Raw genomic sequence first — 9,682 nt, 5'->3', positions numbered from 1 at the left:
ACAAAACAACAACAAAAAACAAAACAAAACAAAAAACCCACTACTACTATTACTATTAGTACTAATGCTACTAATAATGCAAATAAATGTTTTCCTTTCATACCTTTGCAATTTAGATTTTCAAAGAATTTCTACTATAACAAGGTATCCCATCACACCATTTTCTCCAATGTTAGACAACCCAACAGAGGTTTCCTATGCACTGATCTATTTCAACATCTCCTGCAGCTATGGACTTCTGACCATCTGGCATGTGTACACACATGTATCTATAACAACTTGACTCCACTGGGCGGTGGTGAGGCACCCCTTTAATCCCAGCACTTGAGAGGCAGAGGCAGGTGGGATCACTTGGAGTTCTAGGCCAGCCTGGTCTACAAAGTGAGTCCAGGATCGGCAAGGCTAAACAGAGAAACCACACACACACACACACACACACACACACACACACACACACACAAGAAAAATTTGGACAGACAGGCCTTTCTAGTTGACCCATTCAGCTTGTTTCTAGTGGCCCACCTCTTTTCATCCACTCACATTTCCGCACGACTCACCCTGCTTCGCTGAACCCAACCCTGACATAGACATTTTTCCCCAGAGTCTTCCTTCTAAAGGCTTCTATGTCACATGGAGCTACGAGTGAATAAATCTGGTGTGCTTTTCATGTTGCTTTGCATTTGCTTATGGAGGTGACAGCTGTAACTCTCGTGAGGGACAGGAGAGGCATTGTTCCTTCCCACTCCCAGAGCCTCATGACTCACAGTACGTTAAGTCACACTGACTCCTATGACCCTCACAACAAACTAACGAGGTATGTAGGGCAAGCTTATTGTCCCAATTTATACAAGAAAAACTAGGGCACAGCAGAAAACTGAAGTGCTTGCCCTAGGCACCACGGCCGATTAGTAACAAGTAGGACAGGAACCCAGGTTTCTAAGTCCCAATCGGGGGTTATTTCCATGTTGCAGGGCCCCATTCTTAGCAGCTGATGCACCCCACAAAGTGTCCATCGCCAAATCTTGACAGCAGGAAGAAATCTTTCCTGCCCACTGGCCGCACGACTCTCTTCATAAGGAACTGGTCTTAGAATTACGTATGTAAAAACACATCCATGCGTATGCGTCCATTCAGATGGAGAGCTAGTGGAGTTACAGAGATGTGGTTTACAGTTGCAGATGTGATGTGTTCCTGGACATTAACACCCTAGCCTGTGCTCTGCTTTTGTATACATTTGTGTCCTCTATTATGTCTCCTAGTGTGGTAGATGATGGAACACTCAGTGTTAAAGAAGTCAAAGCACCGGGGTTTTAGTGAATAAGTGAGTAGCATTGCTGTTTGCGGGGAAACGGTGAAAAATGGCCACTGTTTCTAGTTGTGACCTGGAATGAATCATGAGGTCAGGTGTTCACTCTTGCCGACTTAAACATACCTGCCTAACTTTACTACTGCTACAATCTGGCGATTGCTAGGACTCTCTTTCAAGAAAAGCCTAAAAGTTTGAAAATGTCTCATCTGGCTTCCATCTTTCATCATTGCTCTCTCTCTCGTTCTCATGTGTTATAACAGCTTTACTTCTGTATCTTTTGAGTTGTACTTTTGTAAAATCCAAGCCCAAGTCTGTAGCACAGTGGTAGGGTGCACTAGGTAAGCTTGAGCCCTGGTTCAATAAGCAATAAATAAACTAAATACACATGAAATAGTGAAATCAAATTTTATTTATTGACATGTCTAGCCACACTTTAATTCTTCTGAAAGAAACATAAATGATTTAGGAAGTAGCATTTGATCACTTGAAGTCTTGAAAGACAGATACATCCAAGAAAGTACTTGTTACCAGGGTTCAGTGGTGCACACCTCTAATCCTAGCATTCTAGATGTTGAAACAGGAGGATTTTTAGATTCAGAACCAGTGTCAAAACTAAACAAACAAACAAACAGATAAAATCAAGTAAACAAACAGGTACACCCCCAAAATCTACTTGGGCGTTAAAGGTTTTCAGCTCCCCAAATTCACATATTGGAGTCCCTAGGGTAGCTATGTCTGGGGAGGGGAAGAAAGAAAAGTTAGGGTAAGTAAGTTCATAAGACTAGAACTTGGTCCTGTACAAACAGCATCCTATAACGACGAGGGGCTAGAGATTTTCTCTCCCTGTTCCTCTCTTTTCCTTCTCCACATGCAGACACAGGAAAAGGACTTCACTAGAAATGAAATATACATGCTGAGAAGATGGCTCCAAGGCTAAGGGCACTGACTATTTTTTTGTTGATGTTGTTGTTGTTGTTGTTTTGTTTTGTTTTGTTTTGAGACAGGGTTTCTCTGTGTAACCTTAGCTGTCCTGTACTTATTTTGTAGATCAGGTTGGCCTTGAACTCACAGAGATCTGCCTGCCTCTGCCTCCCAAGTGCTGGGATTAAAAAGCATGCACCACCACTGCCCCGCTGGGCACTGACTGTTCTTGAGGAGGACCTAGGCTTGTGTTCAGAGATGACAGAATTTTATACAAGCCATGGAAAGCAGATATTTGATGTGGTATTTGTGTTCATGCTCAGCCATGCCTACTTTTGCATAGGGGCTTTCCTTACCCAATAATATTAATCATAAGCCTAAGTGAGAAAGTTAAGTAAGTTCCCTGAAATATTCTCCATTTTCTATATCTAGTAGTGGTCTAATAATATTTTATATTGCAATATAGGCTATTTGATGGTCTTGATTAATACAATGCCTCCTTCTTTGAGGTGTTGGATCAAATCATCAAAGAGCTTGGAGACAGCCCAGCATAAACCCTTGAACTGACATCTTTGAAGGGAGAGATTCTATAACGTGGTCACTACAGGGCTTACCCAGGCATTTTCATAAATGCCAAGAGGAGACACCATGGCCAGAGGATAAATCAGGGACATGACCTTCCTGAGCTTCCGGCCCCGATGGAAAGGCGTCGTCGTCAGTGATTTGAAGGTATAAATACCTTGGAAGACAGACTCAGGATTCAGGAAACAGAATAACTCCTGAGGGAGAAAGGATATAGTTATACTTAGAGAAATTAGTGCTGTGAAATTAATGCTGTAAAAGATTTGAGAAGATATTGCATAAGTGAAAGAATGGGCTGGTGTGAAAACAAGCAAGGAGTTTTAGAAATAAAAAAAAAATTAAGATTATTGAAATAGAAGGTCTCTGTGAATAGAAAAGCTGGCATAATGGGTAGGCTTATGATCAAATTAATGAGTGAGAAAATTGAGTGCAGTGGTCTGCTGAAGTGCAGGGCGAAAGGACACTGTACTGCTCTGACTGTGCATACCCTGAATCCAGATGTGCAAGCCGCAAGGCCTCTTACCTCAAAGTGTGAATGTCTAGAAACAGGGTCATAGAAGAGGTAACTGTGGTTAAGTGGGGTCCTGTAAGTGAGCCTTGTTCAATCTCACTGATGTTCTTGAGGCAGGACGAAGCCTGAATGTGTGAAAAGACAGACCAGATGTGGGCATTCATAGTGAAAGCCTATATGAGGAGAGCAAGGAACGATGCTTCAAAACACCCCAGGATGACTGGCATTTTTTTGCTGCTTCTAAGAGACAGACAGACCTAGTCTGTAGCATTTTGATAGCTCAGCCCTAGCAAAACAATACAGGGAAAAACAAACAAACAACAACACAACAAAACATGGAATATATGCCGGGGGTGGTGGCACATACCTTTAATCCCAGCACTTGGGAGGCAGAGGCAGATGGATCGCTGTGAGTTCGAGGCCAGCCTGGTCTACAAAGTGAGTCCAGGACAGCCAAGGCTACACAGAGAAACCCTGTCCTGAAAAACCAAAAAAACATAAGACAAAAACAAGACAAACAAACAAACAAAAAAACCATGGGAAGTATGAGAAAAGGGGCTAAGAAACACCTCAATTAAAAACAACAACAACTATTCAATAAAATTTCCAGGGAGGTAAAAATAAACATAACGGCAGAAAGAATATACTCAAGAAATGGGAAGCAGTTAAACAGCCTTCTTGCATGGCCTCTGTTTCAGTTCCTGCCTCCAGTTTCCTGCCCTGACTGAGTTTCTGCCATGGCTTCCCTCAGTGAGGGACTGCGGTCAGTATGTGTGAGTCCGATAAACCCTTTCTTCCCCAAGTTGCTTTTTCTCATGTTCCTTATCACAGTCATATAAATCAAACTAGGACAATACGTAAATCAGAAAAAAAATTTTCTATTGATACATTTATCTATTTTCTACCTAGGTCTGCAATGAATTTTTTGCCTAGAGTCCGGTAGAGCTCTTAAAGCCTCTGCTTTGTTCCCCACTGATGACATCATGGTTAGAGCTAGATCAGTCTGAGACAGCCTGGTGGTCTGCAGAGTGAGTTCCAGAACAGTCAAAGCTACATAGTAAAACCCTGTCTCAAAATAAAACCAAACCAAACCTGTGTGCCGTGCTATATGGCACTTGTATTGGCAATGTGGGTACATGTGTACATAGGTGCACATTGGTGTGCAGGTCAGAGGTCAGTGTCTGGTGTCTTTCTCAATCACTCTCCTTCTTTAACTTCCTTGAGCCAGGGCCTCTCATTGAACACGAAGATCAACCATTTGGCTAAGCTGCCTGGCCAATGAGCTGCAGGGATCTACTCTGCTCCTCAGCCCTGTCTCAGTGCTGAGGTTACAGGTGTGCATCATTAGGCGTTTGCAAACTGAGCTCTCTTTCTCTTAGTCAGACTAACATCTTTAAAATGAGGAAGGCTTGTCCACTGGAGTCACATAAGAAGAATGAACAAATTCTCCTCAGGAAATTGCTGGAAAATTCAGCCCTCTGGTGTACACCTAAAGGGGTTTTTAGCTTCCATACTGTCTAGGACGGATACCAAGGGAAGCTGGAAGGCCCAGGCATAGCCAGTGTTCTGACATTACAACATAATACTATTATCCACAAAGTTAACACAAACCAACCAAACACATAAACACAGACGCAGCACATGCAGACACAGACAGACAGACAGACACACACACACTCATATGGACACATGCATGCACACATGCATGCTCACATACACACAGTGCTTCATAGCTAACCACAGGTAACCCTCGATGCACACAGCCCCTAGGCCTTGAGGCAGACACTAGTGTGTGAGAATAGGCCATTGAATGCTGCTCGTTGCTTTCCACTGAAGGATCATGGGATTTCATTGCTGAGTGCTGGTACTGGAGGGGCCTCCTAGGCTTCAGAAACTTCCCACCAGGACTCCCAGAAACCAAAACACACATCCCTTTCCTTCCGCAATTCTTCTTCAGCACCTCAGCTACTAATGCTTAACATTGTGCCTGCCAGCAAGGGAAAGCATTTAAAGGCTCAAATTCATCTCACCTAGCAGATAGAACGGGTCAGCTGAGTGCAGAGAGGGCAAGAAAATATAACTGGAATTACAGTCTGCTATGTGCCAGGATTTCACCTTATGATAGATAGCTTGAACCTCTTATTTCAACTTCTCTGAAGGATTACTCCGATGTTTTCCAAAGGTGAATGCTTGACCAGTGATTGTCCTGTATTGTGACCAAATTTATTCTTTTCTTCTTAATAATTGTGTGTGACATGTGTATGGGGGATGTGTGCATGCCATAGCACATATGTAGAGGTCAGAGGACAACACTGTGGAGGTGATTCTCTTCTTCCACCTTTATATGGGGTCCAGGGATTGAACTCAGGTCATTAGGTTTGCTCAGAAATGGCTTTTACCTGCTGAGCCATCCTCCAGCCCCATTATTTTCTAGTCATAACTGTTATGTGACTACCATGTCATACCCTGTCAATGTGGTTTGTAATGTTACCAGTTGAAACCCATATGCCACTATAAATAGACATGCAGTTTCTTTTTTGGAGTAATCATACTGTTCTAAAATTACGTTGTGGTGATGGTTGCAAGGCTCTGTGTTAAAATTCATTTAATTGCACACTTCCCTGAAATCAAACCAATGGAGGCTTTTTCGGTCTGCAGATCACTTGATTTTCAGGAATCCTGCACAGTCATTGATTACTTATGCCTTGGACATACTCCCAATTCTTTCCTTGGTTTGTTTGTTGGTTTTGATTAAATTTACCTGTTTTTATTTGTTCAAGTCCTTATGTTTTCTTTTTCTCCTTTCTTTCTATTATTTATTATTGTTGTTGTTTCTTTTCTTTCTTTCTTTGTTTTTTTTTTTTTTTTTTGCTTAACTGGAACTCTGTGCAGATATACTACATAGATCAGGCTGCCTTTAAACTTTTATCGATCCGCTGCCTCTGCCTGGTGAGTAGTGGGGTACTGATACGCACCATAATCCCATGCTACTCGAGCCTTCATATTTGCTGCCACATACTTACATGTTGGTCTTCTCTGACAGTCCATTATCTTATATTCTGTTTATTCACTTTAAGCTTTTCTTCAATAAACGTACTTTTCACTCTTCAGAAATACATTCACACAGCCCTTTTCTCGCTCTGGTTACTGTAATTAGGCTGTAGAATATCCTTATAGAATTTTCATCTTCTGGTTTGAGAGTTTCCAGATTCAAGATTTCTTTAGCCTGAAAAACAGTTGTCTGTTTTTTGTTTGTCTTGAGACAGGGCATGGTGTATATCAAGTTTGCCCCAAAGTTGCTACATAGCTGAAGATGGTGTGAAAATTCCGATCCTCCTGCCTCCGCCCCCTGAGGGCTGAGATTATGGGTATGTGCCACCACTTTTGAGTTTATTCAGTGCTGGGAATCAAACCCAGCCCTACTGACTGAGGTCCATCCCCAACTTGATCATCTCCTGTGCACTGAATGGGCTCTCGGCTCATTTTCGTTGCTCACTTTTCATTTCTTTTCCCTGCAATTTTGGGGACTCTGTTCTCTCAAGTCTTCACACACATGGAAGCTCTATACATCTTACCACCAAACATGGCTAATAACCTGATTTCTAAAAACTTGTTCAGACCTCTATTATATAGTTCATTTACTAACTCTTTGACCTTTTCAGAATACTTTTTATATATATATCAATAAAAGCTTGTAAATTAGAAGAGATTGAAGTCTTTCCCAGGTATTATTCAGGGTAGGCCACCACCCCATGATTATCTCAAACTCCTCTTTGCAGGACCTGTGACATGAGGCAGCCATGCCCTTGGTTGACACAGCACAGAGCCAAGGGCTGGCAAGTGACCAGATGGTTGCTCCCATTGCCCCCTGAGGAGAGTTTTCTATCAGGTCACAATAGTCACCTCTTCAGCAGGACTTCACTGTATACACTGTCATTCTCCTTCCAGATTTCTCAGAGTCAGCCAACCTGAGCGGATACTGATGCTGATGTTCCGTCTTTGCTCCCTCTGCATCAGTGTTCATCTCTTCTGCTCGCAGACCTTTCCCCCCATCTCTATTTGAGCATGGCAGTCAATTTAACTTGCTTCTTCCCCATAGCCTGGAATGATTCCTCAGATAAAGCGAACCTTTCTTCTTTCCCAAAGTCACACATTTTGTACTTATTACCATAAATCAATTCCCTTTCAGTTTGGCAAGTATCTTATCTTACCTAGGAAATGTGAATCATTGCAAGGGCACAGATGACAACGTCTTGTGCCTTTTCATGTCTTCTGTGAACCTCATAATTGCCAGATGAACGGCAGAAGCTTAATCATCGAAAATGAGTTAATATTTATCAAATGTTTAGTGTAATTCTATGCACAGGATGTTATACAGGTGTTTGTTAAATAAAATGAAGGGTTGATAGGACGTAAGCTTGGATTTGGGGAGACTATTGTTACTGTAATTACTGGAAATGGTGTCTATAATTTATTAACAGGCTCAGATAATTTCCTCTTTATTACCAGACTCCTACGAATGTGGAACCATGGATGGAAACATGGCTTTCTTTTTTGTATTCTGTTCCTTTTTCTAATTACATATCATTTCTCTCCCAGTGATAGTTAAATCTCATTATATTTAATGATTTATCCATTTTCTGCTGTAACAGTTTTATCAGCAACTCCTTGTATTATAATCTCATTATTTCACAAAATTATATCCTATTTGTTAAGAACAGTAACTGTTACCATGATTTTATCTCCAATGCTCTTTTTGGTGTCAGTGTTTTAGTCCTCTTTGTGAAAAGATTAAACATTTTCTTCTCCTCCTTTAGTCAGATTCTGCTCAATGTTGCGTATATAAGTGTCTTCCACTCTATGTTGCTATTTTACTTGAAGAATTTAATTCTTCATCTGAACTGTGCAGGCCTCATTTCTACAATTCTGTGTTTTGAACGAAAAAGAAGGCATGCACTGAGGAAATTTAAATTACAATTTTTTTCCTTTATTCCAAAGTATAATATGCTTGTAATAAAATACTGCTGCTTTATTTCTTAATTTCTACTGACTCTATCCCCCTTATGGGACTGATATTTTTACTTCTTGATTGAAATGTTCTTTGTGGAGGGAAGTTATACAGTGTTTCACTGAGTCTCAAGGCTGCATGCTGGCCGTCAGGTAGACCATTGTAGGCTTTCACCCTCTGTGGGCTCGATGTGCATTTGGTTTCCTAAACAAGAAGAGAAAAACAAGCCATGTCAATACAGGATAGGGTTCAGATGTGACCTGTCACTTGTGTGCACGTGTTATGTGTGTTATAATGTCATTTTAGGTTATCGCACCATATCAGGATGATGTGAAAGCGTCTCCAATGCTAAGGGTTAAATTGTGCTTTTGAGTTGTGTTCCTCCCCGCCCGAATCCCCACAGCCTTTCTTCCTTCCAATGTTAGCATGAGGAGTTTTATACATACTCTGTATGAGCAGTGTTAGTTATAGTGTATTCTTTGAAGAATAGTTATTTATTTGTATATGTGTGTCGTTGCTGTGGCGGCGGAAGGTGTTAGCTATAGGGGCATGTGCAAGTCACAATCTACATGTACAGACTAGAGGACAGCTTTTGGGTGTCAGCTTTCACCATCCATGTTGTTGTGGTTTTGGTGTGCTGTTGTGCTGATGCAGCCTTGAAAATTCAAATAGATGATCTGCTTTCTGCCTTCCCTCACAATATGTGCCCCTACTTAGCTTTTTACATGGAATTTTTTTTTTCCCCAGAGTTTCTCTATGTAGCCTGTACTTAACTCACGTTGTAGACCAGACTAACCTTGAACTCACAGAGATCTGCCTGCCTTTGCCTCCCTGACTGCTGGGATACAGGCATGCACCATGCCATGTGGCTTTACATGGAATCTTGGGGGTTTTGTTTTGTTTTTTAGTTTTTCAATTTTTTTTGTTTATTTTTTTTCAAGCTGTGTGTAGCCCTAGCTCCCTGGAATCACTCTGTAGACCAGGCTGGCCTTGAACTCACAGAAATCTGCCTGCCTCTGCCTCTGCCTCTCAAGTGCTGGGATTACAGGCGCGCGCAGACAACACCCCCACCCACTTTACATGGAATCTTAAGATCAAACTTTGGGTCTTTAGCCTCATCTTGAAGGCAATGAGCCCTCTTCTTTATGTAATATAACCATGTGCACATATATAACACACATGCACATGTATGTGTTTCTGAATGTTAGGACCAGAGAGAATATATTTTGTCACACAATTGCTTACCTCATCACTGTTATAATTTCTATGTGACATAGTATAGATTTTTAATGGAAGCTTTGCATGCATATATATTTTTTTCATATACATATGAAAATATTTGAATTCTTTC

General features: G+C 41.4%; 1 long non-coding RNA gene across 1 annotated transcript; it reads right to left on the bottom strand.

The window, feature by feature from the left end:
- Positions 1-2,361: 2,361 nt before the first annotated feature.
- Positions 2,362-8,529, bottom strand: LOC127204463 (uncharacterized). Its single transcript, XR_007832472.1, has 3 exons — positions 7,535-8,529; positions 3,336-3,448; positions 2,362-3,009 (listed from the first exon to the last, which is right to left on the bottom strand). It is a non-coding gene; the product is annotated as an uncharacterized LOC127204463 (long non-coding RNA).
- Between the last annotated feature and the right edge of the window lie 1,153 nt (positions 8,530-9,682).

The sequence above is a fragment of the Acomys russatus genome, chromosome 20 (assembly GCF_903995435.1).
Source record: "Acomys russatus chromosome 20, mAcoRus1.1, whole genome shotgun sequence".
Classification (NCBI taxonomy): Eukaryota; Metazoa; Chordata; class Mammalia; order Rodentia; family Muridae; genus Acomys; species Acomys russatus.
This window is presented reverse-complemented; position numbering and strand designations above follow the sequence as displayed.